We start from the raw sequence: 12,973 nt of genomic DNA on the forward strand, positions 1-12,973 counted from the left end.
TGAATGCTCTCCCCCTAAGATCAGAAACAAAGCAAGATGTCCACCTTCACTGCTCTTATTCAACATAGTGCTGGAAGTTCTAGCCAGTGCATTAGGACAAGAAAAGGAAATAAAAGGCATATAGATTGGAAAGGAAGAAATAAAACTGTCCCTATTTGTAAAAGACATGATTACCTACATTGAAAATCCCAAGAATCTACCCCCCAAAAAACCTTTCTACAACTGATTAGTGACGTGAGCAAAGCTGCATGATTACCAGATAAACACACAAAACCCATTGTATTTCTATATATTAGCAATGAACAAATGGACACTGATTTTAAAAATACAATAATATTTATAATTAAAAAAACTGAAATATTTAGGTGTAAATCTAACAAAACATGTGCAGAACATGTATGCTAAAAACTACAAAACGCTGACTAAAGAAATCTAAGAAGATCCAAATACACAGACATAACGTCCATGGATTGGAAGATTCAACATGGTAAAGATATCAGTTTTCTCAGTTTAATGCAATTCCTATCAAAATCCCAACAAGATTTTTTGTAGATATAGACAAAATTACTCTAAAATTTATGTGAAAAGGCAAAGAAACTAGAATAGCTAAACAATTTTCAAAAAGAAAAGTGGGAGGAATCAGTCTACCCAATTTCAACACTTATTATATAGCTACAGTAATAAGACTGCATGATCCTGATGGAGGGATAGACACATAGATCAATGGAACGCAATGGAGAATCCAGAAATAGACCCACATCATATATATGTATATTATATAATATACATTATTTTATATATACAAAAATATATTATTGTGGTATAATATACAAAACATAAAATTTGCCATTTTAACCACTTTTAAGTGTACAATTCAGGAGCATTGGTTATGTTCACAATGTTGTGCAACTATCACTACTATTTCCAAAACTGTTTCATCACCCCAAACAGAAACTTTATATCCATTAAGCAATAACTCCCATTCCCCATTCCCCTCAACCCCTATCTATTTCCTGTCTCTATTTGCCTTTTCTAGATATTTCATGTAAGTGGAAACATACAATATTTGTCCTTTTGTGTCTGGCTTATTTCACTTGGCATAATGTTTTCAAGGTTCATCTATATTGTAGCATGTGTAGGACTTCATTCCTTTTTATGGCTGAATAATATTCCATAATACTACATTTTGTTCACCCATTCTTCTGTTGGTGTTTCCACCTTTTGGCTGTTGTGAATGATGCTGCAAAAAGATCAGTGTACAAGTAACTGAGTCTTGATTTTCAATCCTTTGGGGTATATACCTAGGAGTAGAATTGGTGGACCATTTGGTAATTGTATGTTCACCTTTTTAAGGAACTGCCAAACTGCCTTTCACAGCAGCTGTACCATTTTACATGCCCACCAGCAATGTACAAGAATTCCAATTTCTCCACATTGTCCAACATTATTATTATCTATTTTTGTTTTTTAAATTATAGCAATCCTGGTAAGTATGAGTGGTATCTCATTGTGGTTTTGATTGCATTTCTTTAAGGACTAATGATGTAGAATTAATGGATAGAGTTAATGAATGAATGAATGAATGCACAAAGGGATTTACTATTTTAATTAAATTTTTTATCATAAAAGGATAAATCATTCTTCTAGTTTATATTATTATATTAATGTACAAGAGCATTAATATTTGTTTCGATAATGATAAGTCATAACTCAGCATTCATATCTATTTGTTTTGATTATACAAATACCCTTTTTGGTATATGCAATATTTATTGTTTATCCATACATCATGGTGGCTATAGATTGTCTCCTTTAACAGAATATATTGCAACTAATGTGTAGTGGTTTTGTCTGCCTATATTTCTTGCCACATGCCAGGCCATGCCCCCCTTGGGAAATGAGCTGTGCCACAAAATGAATTAGAGCTCTGTCACTGTACAGTGAGGGGGTTCATTTGAACAGGCACAGATGGCCTGTACCTTCAGGGATTCTCTGTATAGATAGGGCTGCTTTCAGGATGCATTAGCCCTAAAAGCAGCCCCTGAGGAAACTATGAAGCACTTTAATTATAAATCGTCATACACAGAAATCATAGTGTAACACAGTATATTGTGAATTGTGCTAACATAATGTATTTGTAAAGCATCCCCTAGCAAGCACCCATGGTGCTATATATGCAACCATCGCATCATAAAATCTCAACAAGTAATATTAAAAAGTTGTCTAAACCACACATCAAAAGCTTAAAATTTCCCCCTCCAAAATAAAAGTGAAAGTAGGTTGCGATTTGAACCTCAGAAGGCCTCAGTGTTCTCCCACTGATTCATGGTAAGAGGAGGAGGTCATGGGGAGGAGATATTACCTTCCTCACCACCTCCAGGTAGGAAGAGCCTGAGGATTGTGACATGAGTGTACTCGGGGCCAGCAGTCAGGCAAGGTTAGACACTCTTCCAGTCATTCCTTTCTTAGAAATGATGCCCTTTCCTCTAGGGTCCAAGGTGAATACACACAAACTTATATATTAGACTATTGGTATCATGTCAAGCAAATTCATTGTTTCCCTGTTTACACTTTTATTCTCAAAACTAACCTTTATCCCCAATATTAACTAATAGTTAACCCCTCAGGGCACCTAGCACATAACAGGTGCTCAATAATTATTTGCTGGATGAGTGAATGAATGATTTAAGCAAAGAATGTTATCTTGATCCTCTCTCACCTTAGTCAGTGAAAGCTGTATGCAGTTTAAAGTATTTGTTTTCTTACCAAAAGCCAGGCTATTCAAATACATTAACCTCAGCAAATAATTAGCCTTGAAAATAGAAATTCATGAAAAGCAAACCAATTTGCCAATTATTATGGCTGGGTGTGATATTAGCCTAAGACTACAGAGTCCTCAAACAAAGGAAGCACACTTCCAAACGTTATCTGATGAAAGTGAAACATTCTAATGAATTCTAATACTTTCAAAATGAATAAATTAAATACAGCAGAAAGCTTTTGCCACACTGGTGTGAAGAGATAGAATCAATAGCTGCGATAAAGTCTGTTAAATACTGGAATTTTAATGTATGAAGTTTGGTTTGGGGACGTGATTTATTCCACGTCAGATCAGAATCAGTGTAACAAATTGCTATGCTGTAATAGAGTTCTACCAACTTCTAAACCGTTAACGCATTTCGGCAGAACTGTGGGATGAAAGTCAAAACATATTCAAACTGAAGAAAATAGCCCCTCAAATTAACGGAGTGACACTGCATAAGTAACTTTGTCCACTGTTAGGATTTATTCTGATATTTTAAAACCTGCACAAGAAATGAGTTTCTGGATCAATATTTTGTATTAACCATAGTAAAGTCTCTTCCTCGATGCAGGGTGTGGCTACGAAGTAAACGTTTATTATGTCAAAGTGTTAATTCTCGTTAATCCATTGTTCTTTTATTAAATATAATAGAATCAGGGTCAGCCTGCAGGGGCACGTCTCTGAAATGCAAATAACCTATCGTAATGGAAATCCTCAGGCAAGTGGCCCCACTGCGGTGAGCGGCGGCGAGCAGGCAGTCTGTCAAAGGGCGGGAACAGGGGGCCTTCGTGGCAGGACGCAGCCCAGGACTGAACCGCGATTCGGGGCCCGAGGTCAGGACCGGTACTTCGTCCGCCTTCCCTTCCCCCGGTGGCCCGCCTCCCCTTCTTATGCCCCGCCTCCCCCTCCCCCAGGGGCCCCGCCTCTCTCCTGATGTCCCGCCCCTCCCCTGAGGGCCCCGCCTCCCCCCTCTTTATGCCCCGCCTCTCGCTCCCCTGGGGGCCCCGCCCCTCCCCTCCTTATGCCCCGCCCCTCCCTCCCCTGGGGGCCCCGCCCCTCCCCTCTTTATGCCCCGCCTCTCCCTCCCCTGGGGGCCCCGCCTCCTCCTCCCCTGGGGGCCCCAACCGCCTCTCCCCGGGCGGCCCCGCCTCCCTCTCGGAGGCCCGGCCCCGCCCCGTCCGCGGTGCTACCCGGCGCGGGTCCCTGTACTGTTCTGCAGCCGGTCTCGGCTGGCGGTCCAGCAGTAGCTTTCCTCCGGGCGCACCCCTTTCTCTCTTAGTCTGTGATCTCTGCGCCTTCTTTCTTCGGCCGCGTCGGGCCTCCTCCTCCGCTGTTCTCTCGGGGCTTAGCAGTTGGGGCCTGTGCGGCCTGGATCCAGCCTCAGCCTGTCCGGTGCTCCTGCCTGACGGCTGCTGAGGCCGCAAGCCGGGAGCCAGCGTGCCCACAAGCTTTCTCCCCCGACTAGTGCAGAAAGCCTTTCCGTCTGACCCCATGCTCTTCCTCGTTTAACGTCCGGGAAGGACTAATTTATAAATGTCTTGAGCCCAACGAGTGCAGTTTTGTAGACAGACTGAGACATTCCATTTGGGATGAGTGCAGTATCCCTTCTAACGTTTAGTGCCTCAAAATTAACAGCCATTCGGGTTATGTTTTGAACGAGCAAAACCCCATGCAGCCAGACATGACCTTGTTTTTTGCACTCTTAAAAAGTAAACAACCATGATAACAAATGCTGGTGAAGATATGGAAATCCTTGTGCACTGTTGGTGGGAATGTAAATGGGTGCAGCCACTATGGAAACAGCATCGAGGTTCCGCAAGAAATTCAAAATAGAACTACCCTATGGTCCAGCCATCCCAGTCCAAAGGAAACAAAACCATCATCGGGAAGAGATATGTGCATTCCCATGTTCATTGCAACTTTATTCACAATAGCCAAGGTATGGAAGCAACCTAAGTCTCCGTCCACCAATGAATGGATCCAGAAAATGTACACACACACACACACACAGAGGAATATTCTGCAGCCTTTAAAAAGAAGGAAATGCTGTCAGTTGAGACATGGATGAACCTAGAGGGCATTATGCTAAGTGAAATAAGCCTGACAAAGACAAATACTGCATGGTATCATTTATATGTGGAATCTAAAAAAAAAAAAAATTGAACTCATAGAAACAGAGGTAGAAAAGTGGTTGCCAGGAGCTGGGGTGGGGGTGGGGGATACAGGGAGAGGTGGTAAAAGGGTGCAAACTTTCAATTATAAGATGAATAATGATGTAATCTATGCAGAAATAGAAGTATAATGATGTACACCTGAAATTTTTACGATATAAACCACTGTTACTGCAATAAACAAAAAATTTTAAAAAAAAGATGAATAAGGTCTGAGGATCTAATGTATAACATGGTGACTATAACTGATAACTGTATTGGATAACTGAAATTTGCTAAGAGAGTAGAACTTAAATGTTCTCACCAAAAAAAAAAAAAGAAAGAAAAAGTAACTATGTGAGGTGATGGATGTGTTAATTAACCTGATAGAGGGAATCCTTTCACAATGTATACGTATATCAAATCATCACGTTGTACACTTTAAACGTCTTTCAATTTTATTTGTCAATTATACCTCAATAAAGCTGGGAAAAAATAGTCACAGAACCGAAAAAAAGGCAGACACCGATTCAAGTTTGTGCATAATTGACTTAGCACTGGATAGTATGCATATCAATACAGGTGAAATGTACAGAATGATGAAGTGGTGGTTAGTGTAACAGACAGTGGTTCAGTTTAAGTCATCATAAATTATGCATCAAACTGAGAGACTTATACTGCCACTGAAAGTATAGTGACAAATGAGAAAATCAGAACATAGTTTTATTTACAACATAATTATAATAAAAATGGATACGAATATAAATATTGTAGGAGGATGCAGGGCTCAAACTAGAAAATCAGACTCCTTACAGGAGGCTGAGGCTGCCTCATCCCATTGGGGCGCCCTGGAGATGCCTGGAGCTTTTGGTTCCTGCCCTTTCTGAGTTTTGGTTAGCTGGGTTTTCCTCTGTGAGCTTCCCTATATCTGCACAGAGTACGCTGCAATAAGAGAGACCCAAAAATACAGTGATTTGAATGAAGTAGAAGCTTCTTTCTCACTTAACAGTCCAGAGGTAGAAGTGGCCCAGGCGGCAGGGTGGCTCAGCTCGAGTCACCTGTGGACCCTGGTTCCTTTCCTCTCGGTCCTCTGCCATACCTTAGGATACTTTCCTCTTCTGCGTGGTTAAAGCTGGGGCACTGCCACAGGTTTGCTTTGGCGCCATCTAGCTCTGGGGAAGGGCAAAAGAGCAGAAGCAGAGGACAACTGGCTTTTTTAAGGAAGTGATACAGAAGTTGCACACACCACGTTCATTAATATTCTGTTGGTGAGAACTTGACCACACTTGGTTGTAAGAGAAACTGGGAAATGTGGTCTCTAATCAGGGCTTCATGTGCCCAACTAAAAATGTATTCGTGTAGTAAAAGGGGAGAACAGACTTTGGGGGACAACTATCATTCTGCCACACTTCCCCCATTTCCTTACAATTAATTCCTTTTTTTTTTGGTGAGAAATACTGGCTCTGAGCTAACATCTGTTGCCAATCCTCCTCCTTTTGCTGAGGAAGATTGGCTCTAAGGTAACATCTGTGCCCATCTTCCTCTATTTTGTATGTGGGATGCCGCCACAGTATGGCTTGATGAGCAGTGCATCGGTCTGTTCCCGGGATCTGAACCTGCGAACCTCGGGCCACTGAAGCGGAGCACGCAAACTTCACCACGCCACAGGGCTGGCCCCCAATTAATTCCTTCTTAAGAGGAGTTCGCTTACGTCAGTTTACAGTCCTTGCTGCTTGCAATTGAAGTACCCTAACTGATGCCTCGTTCTTCAGGCCCCAGTTCAAATGACACCTCCTCAAGGAGGCTTACCTGACTACTTTCTCTAAAGAAAGTCTCCTCCCCTTTTCCTGCCACCATGTTTATCTCAGCACTTTGCTTCCTTTATGATACTTGTCACAGCTTGTAATTACAACATTTTTCTGTTTTTGTCTGTCTCCCCAGCATGTCTTTTTCTTCACCACTGCTCTCCATCACCTAGCACAGTGCCTGTGATTGGAGAGGCAAGAGACAAATATCTGGTGTTAAATGAAGGAAACAGTGGTCAAGAGTGCCTCAGAGTGCTGAAGTGACCAACTAAACACACGGACAGAGAGTGAGAACACAGGAAGTTAGGCAAGTTTGGAGGGAGGGATCAGAAGATGATCAGTTTTGCTTGCACATATTGAATCCGAAGTTTTGAATGATTTCAAGGTGACATCTAGTAGGCAGCTTAAAAACATGAATCTGGAGCTCTGGAAAGAGCATCACATGGGAGCTATAGACTTGAGAGCTTTGAGAATTGATGAGATCACTCATGAAGAGCATGGAAGTGACCAGAGAAAGTTTAGGAGGGCATACACAGAACAACACCTGTAGAGTGGGCAGAGGAGGAGAGACCAGCACAGCCTGGGAGGACCTCCAGAGGCTGTCAGCAAGAGCCACGGAGCAGCTTTCAGGGGAGGCAGTGGTCACAAGCGGTACAGATGGGGGGTGTAAACTATGTCACACAGCTCTGAGAGCGCCCCTTAGATCTGGAGGCTTAGGTATGGGAGCATTACTAGCGCGGTTCCAGTGGATTGGTGGGTTGTGGACTGAAGTAATGTTAGGAAGGGAATGTAGTAATTGTAGAGCATGCTTTCAGGACGTGCAGCCGTGAAAACACAGATCTCGTTTGGAAAGAGAGGCAAGGTCAAAGGGGAGTTGTTTCCGAGATGAAAGAAAGCTGGAATCTCTCTATATAAGTGAAGGAAGGAGAGGGGACGGGTGTGGAAATGATGATGGAGAAATGCTGACCTACTGGGTTGGAGACAGGAAGGGACGACAAAGGGTAGCCCTTCCTTGAGTATGTAGAGACGAATTCAGAGAAGGCAGGAGCAGCAAGGAGTTGAGGGAGTTACCCCGAGGTCTTTCCTTTGACCAGGAAGGAGAGAGCCGTCACCTGCTGTAAGGGGGACGGGGCTGAGCTGGCGTCCAGGAGGAGAGGGTGGAAAGACGCCCACAGGAGACGGACCAAGGGTCCGCCGGCTGCAGGTCTACTCCGGGCGGACCTTCTCTTCCCTTCTCTCCTCTCCCTCCTGACCCGAGCTTGCTCCAAAGGACCCAGGCTGCCAGCTCCCAGCGCGCCCCGTCTACGCGGACACCAGAGCTCCCCGACGGCGGGCGGCGGGCACGGGCGACACTGCCCACCCCGCGCTCTCGGGGCCCCCGGCCCCTCCCGTGGGCTCGCCGTGCCGCGCAGGCGCCTCCGGAACGCCGCGCGCACCCCGGACTGAGGGCGCTGGTCCCTGTCCACAGCGTCCCCGGCGCGAAGCCCGCAGCCCAGGCCCGCCACGGGAGGGCGAGGCCGAGCCGCAGGTGACACCACAGCTACACACAGAACAATCCTGTGACACCAGAGCCCCGTGTCTGCGCAGAGCTCCGGAGGCCAGGCCGCAACCGTAACATGCCCTCGCCATGCTCGCCCCCCAGGCGGGCGGGACGGCGCCCCCACGCCCTGACGTCACCACGCCGAGGCCTCCTGACCGCCCCGCGCTGGGCGTGCCTCTGCCCGCGACAGCCCCGCCCCGCCGCCCCGCCCCCGGTGACGTCAAGCGCCGCAGCCTCTAGAGCGGCCGTGCGCCGCCTCCGAGCGCCGGGCGCGGTGGCGCGCGCCTGTAGTCCCAGCTACTCGGGAGGCTGAGGCAGGAGGATCGCTTGAGCCCAGGAGTTCTGGGCTGCCGTGCGCTATGCCGATCGGGTGTCCGCACTAAGTTCGGCATCAATATGGTGACCTCCCGGGAGCGGGGGACCACCAGGTTGCCTAAGGAGGGGTGAACCGGCCCAGGTCGGAAACGGAGCAGGTCAAAACTCCCGTGCTGATCAGTAGTGGGATCGCGCCTGTGAATAGCCACTGCACTCCAGCCTGGGCAACATAGCGAGACCCCGTCTCTTTTGCTCCCCTGAAGGGTCCCTGTGCTCCCTACATCAGTAATAAAACTTTGCTCCTCTCCAGACTCACATTTTTCGTTTTCGGGAGTCTACTCACGCGTGAGTTAAAAATAGACGGGATGTAACTGGGCTCTGTTACTGGCTCCCTCTTCCCTCTGTTGACGTTTGTCTCCTTTCTGACGTCTCCTTTAGGGCTAAAGCTGACCGGGAGACTGGACACTTGAGGACATTTCGCCCCCTCACGACCGACCCCTACTGGAGACGCGTGCAAACGACTCTGCCAAGAGCTGCTATCCCGCTCCGCGCCGCCAGGGGGTAGTCGTTCACCGTCGTCACTCTGGAGCCCACGGGGGGTGCCCGTTTGCTCACAAACGTTTGGCGAAAGGCCTCTGAACAGCAGTGCACGATGCGGCCCGGCTCCAGAAGGCGAAGTTCTTCCCGCGTTGGTGCCGTTTGCTACTCTGTTACCACGTCTCCCTCCCCACCTCCTGACGCGGGAGGACCCCTTCCTTCACCGCCGTCCTGTCGGGGTTTTTGCTTTTAAATGTTGCAGACAGAAGATCTGGCTGATTACAGCCTTGACCCCATTCCTTTCAAATGGTCAGAAGTTCTTGGTGGTCTGTGACGGTTAATCCATCTTTATGAAAGAACTATCTTAGTTCTCTGTCAAATTCTGGCAGGTTAGAGGCAGTAGAAATTGATCAAACATTCTCATCAGTCTTGACGTTAATCTGGTAATCTATTGGGAATCTCAAGACTCCAAGCACAGATTTTCAGTACTTGCAAAATGAAGAGGCAAGGGGACAATGTAATAAGCTTTTCATAAAGCTAACTATTCCATTTTTTTGAGATGACTCGTTCCATTTGAACAAACATGACTGTTAGAATAAGGTCCTCCTTGAATTGAACAGATTCTCTGCCCCACGGCTGCTTCTGGGTCTGCCCTCTACAACCATATGGAATAAGTCTTATTCTGATTCTTCAGGACAACTTTTCAAGAATTTAAAAGTCACCTCCAAGTCAATGCATTTTTAACTAAATGGAAATGCTTTTTTACTTTTTACCCCATTCCACCCAAAAGATGGGAGGCAAAATACTTTGGGCATGTCTCGTTTGTTTTTCACTAAGCAGATCCCTGAATGTGGCCCAGAATGACTTTTCACTAAGTGGATCCCTGACTGTGGCCCAGAATGACTTACCTGTGGGTGTGAGGACTGCGTTTGAGTACCCCTCAGGTTCCCACCTGCCTTCAGTCTTTTCTACCACCTCTGGGAGAACTTCTCAGCTTTGTGGAACTGAGATGTGGAAGGCAGAATAATTCACTTCACCCAAAGATGTGCCCATCCTAATGTCTGGAATTTATGTTACCGTACATGGCAAAAGGGATTTTACAGATGTGAATGAATTAAGGATCTCGAGATGGAGAGATTATCTTGGATTATCCCGGTGGGCCCAATGTAATTATAGGATCCATAAAAGAGGGGGGCAAGAGGGTCGGGGTCAGAGTCAGAGAAGATGTGGCCTGGAAGCAGAGAGGGAGTCATGCAGGGTCACCAGCCAAGGAAAGTGGACAGTCTCTGGAAGGTGGAGAAGGCAAGGAAACATAGCCTCCCCTAGAGCCTCCACAAAGAATGCAGCCCTACTCACCCATCTGGGACTTGGTGACCTTCAGAATTGTAGATAATAAATTTGTGTTGCTTAAGCTACTGAATTTGTGGTCACTTGTTACAGTAGCAACAGAAAAGGAATACATGAGAGGTGTCCAGGTTAGTCTTTACATGAAAAAACTCTATGAGGTCAGAAAGGAATCCTTCCAGTAACTGTCTTCTTAACATGCTCATACTTTTTTTTTTAACTTTTCATATTGAACAAGTTTTCAGGGTCAATACTTTTTTCCGTGTGTGTGTGTGTGTCTGTATGTCTTTCTCTAAACCATATTTTAATGATTCATCCATCCATCCATCCATCCATCCATCCATCCATTCATCCATCTATCCATTTGAAAAAAGTTTAAGGCCAAATATTTACCATATCCCATGTTGATATGAGATAAGCAGAAATAACACTATAGATAAGTCATCGCCTTTGTAGAGCATCCAGTCTAGCGAGGGAGGGGGAGCAACAGTCATTTAAAAATGAGCCATGTAAGGTGTGATTTAGGGTTCTTGTGATACCCTGCAAAGTATATTTAATCCATCAGCCTGCCTGAATGCCTGAACTCTCCAATAACGAAGACTCTCTCCTGAGCTAGGGCATGGCTTTCGGAAGGCTGTTGTTAACGGATGCACGTTGTTTGGCATTTACTCAACACCGTTAGAGGATGCCTATTACAACACCCAGCCAACACTTGGTTATACCTTACAACAGCCTACAACATCCATGAAAGACATTCGTAGATCGTGAAGTCAACCATAATTTGTTAAGCCTTTAATTGTGCGAATGGTGTAATATTTTTGACATACGATGACTTTAAAGTTTTACATATTCAAACCTATTAATCTTATTTTTTATGCTTTCTGCTTTTGGCATTTTGCTTGGAAGGGTCTCACGCATCCCAAGAGCGTATAAATATTCACATTGTTTACGACTTTGTCATCTTTAGAGTACACATGACACTGATTTGAAAATAATACCCAGTCTCTGCAAAACAATTCTTTTTTGTTCTTAACTCTACTTTGTTTACTATTAAAATCAGAACACTTTAAAAAAATTTTTTTGCTCAAATTTGCCTATTTTTTGTGTTGTCTATTGTATATACTATGGACTGAATGTTTGTGTCTCCCCAAAATTCATCTGTTGAAACCTAATCCCCAATGTGATGGTATTTAGAGGTGGGGCCTTTGGGAGGGAATTAGATCATGATGGTGGAGTTCTTATAAATGGGACTAGTGCCCTTATAAAAGAGACCCCAGAGACCTCTCTTGCCCCTTCCACCATGTGGGGCCACAGCAAGAAGATGGCCATCTGTGAGCCTGAAAAACAGGCCTTTACCTGACATCAAGTCTGTGGGCACCTTGACCTTGGACTTCCCAGCCTCCAAAACTGTGAGAAATGGGTGTTCATTGTTTAAGCCACCCAGTCTATGGTATTTTTGTTATAGCAGCCCGAAAGGACTAAGTAATGTATAACAAACCACTCCAAAACTTAGTGGTTTGAGATAACAACCATTTAATTATATCCTATTATTTTGAAAGTCAGTACTTTGGGCCAAGCTCTTCTGGACAATTCTGCTCCAGGTAACACTGACTGTGGTCACTCGGGGTATCCAGCTGGTGGCTGGTCTAATCTGGAGGGTCCAAGAGGACTTAACACTCATGCTGGTGCCTTGACGGGCTGGGCTGTAAAGCTGCGCTCAGTCAGGCCCATCTCCCCTCCAGGTAGTCTCCAGGCCTCTCTGTGGCAGGTTGTGAGGCGTCTCATGTAGTCACTCAGGCTCCAGGAGACCGAGGTGGAAGCTGCCAGTCCTCTTAAAGCGCAGCATCACTTCTGTCTGCTGTACTTTATTAGTCAAAGCAGTCACAGGCTAGCCCAGATTCAGAGATGGGGAGGGAACAGACCCACCTTACCCATGTCAAAGAACTTGTGGCCATTTTTAATCCCCACTAGACATATCTTTTAACTTTTAGTTTTGTTTTGTTTTTTACTTTTGTGAGATGTGTCAACTTAAAAAGCAAATTTGCCTGTTATTTTATCTCAAAATGAGTTTATTTGGGAATAGCCAAAAGAATTGCAATTTGGGATATGCATGCTGTGGCAAACCAGAGGCAAATCCAGTAAACAAAGAAGAGGAGCTGCCTTTATAGAGGAAAGGGGGAGCAGGGAGGGGCTGTTCTAAAGGAAGGTCCTTTGGGGAAGACTGACAGTTCAGGGTGGCAATGGCTTCTCCTTGGCCGGGCTGCGGTGTTTCTGATTGGCTGAGCTACAGGTTTCTGATTGGCTGGGCTGTTGCTGGTGAAACCCTTTGGTAGTAAAGTAGTTTGCTTCCTCTCCAAGATGGGAGCGTTTGTCTCTTCCTGTTTGATGTAATTGATGATGTGTGATAGGGTGTGAGAGCTCCCCCTACAGGCCTTCCCAACCCCAATTTAGTTAAGGTTTCTTTTACTAATTTCCACCA

General features: G+C 45.3%; 1 protein-coding gene and 1 long non-coding RNA gene across 2 annotated transcripts in view; one reads left to right on the top strand and one right to left on the bottom strand.

Annotated features, from left to right (window-relative positions):
• Positions 1–12,973, top strand: part of POLE2 (DNA polymerase epsilon 2, accessory subunit) — a 343,546-nt gene that overhangs the window by 165,391 nt on the left and 165,182 nt on the right. The gene's annotated exons all lie outside the window — the stretch shown is intronic.
• LOC131405624 (uncharacterized) lies at positions 4,002–8,377 on the bottom strand. Its single transcript, XR_009219979.1, has 3 exons — positions 7,726–8,377; positions 6,763–6,939; positions 4,002–6,125 (listed from the first exon to the last, which is right to left on the bottom strand). It is a non-coding gene; the product is annotated as an uncharacterized LOC131405624 (long non-coding RNA).

This window comes from Diceros bicornis, chromosome 5, assembly GCF_020826845.1.
Source record: "Diceros bicornis minor isolate mBicDic1 chromosome 5, mDicBic1.mat.cur, whole genome shotgun sequence".
Lineage (NCBI taxonomy): Eukaryota > Metazoa > Chordata > Mammalia > Perissodactyla > Rhinocerotidae > Diceros > Diceros bicornis.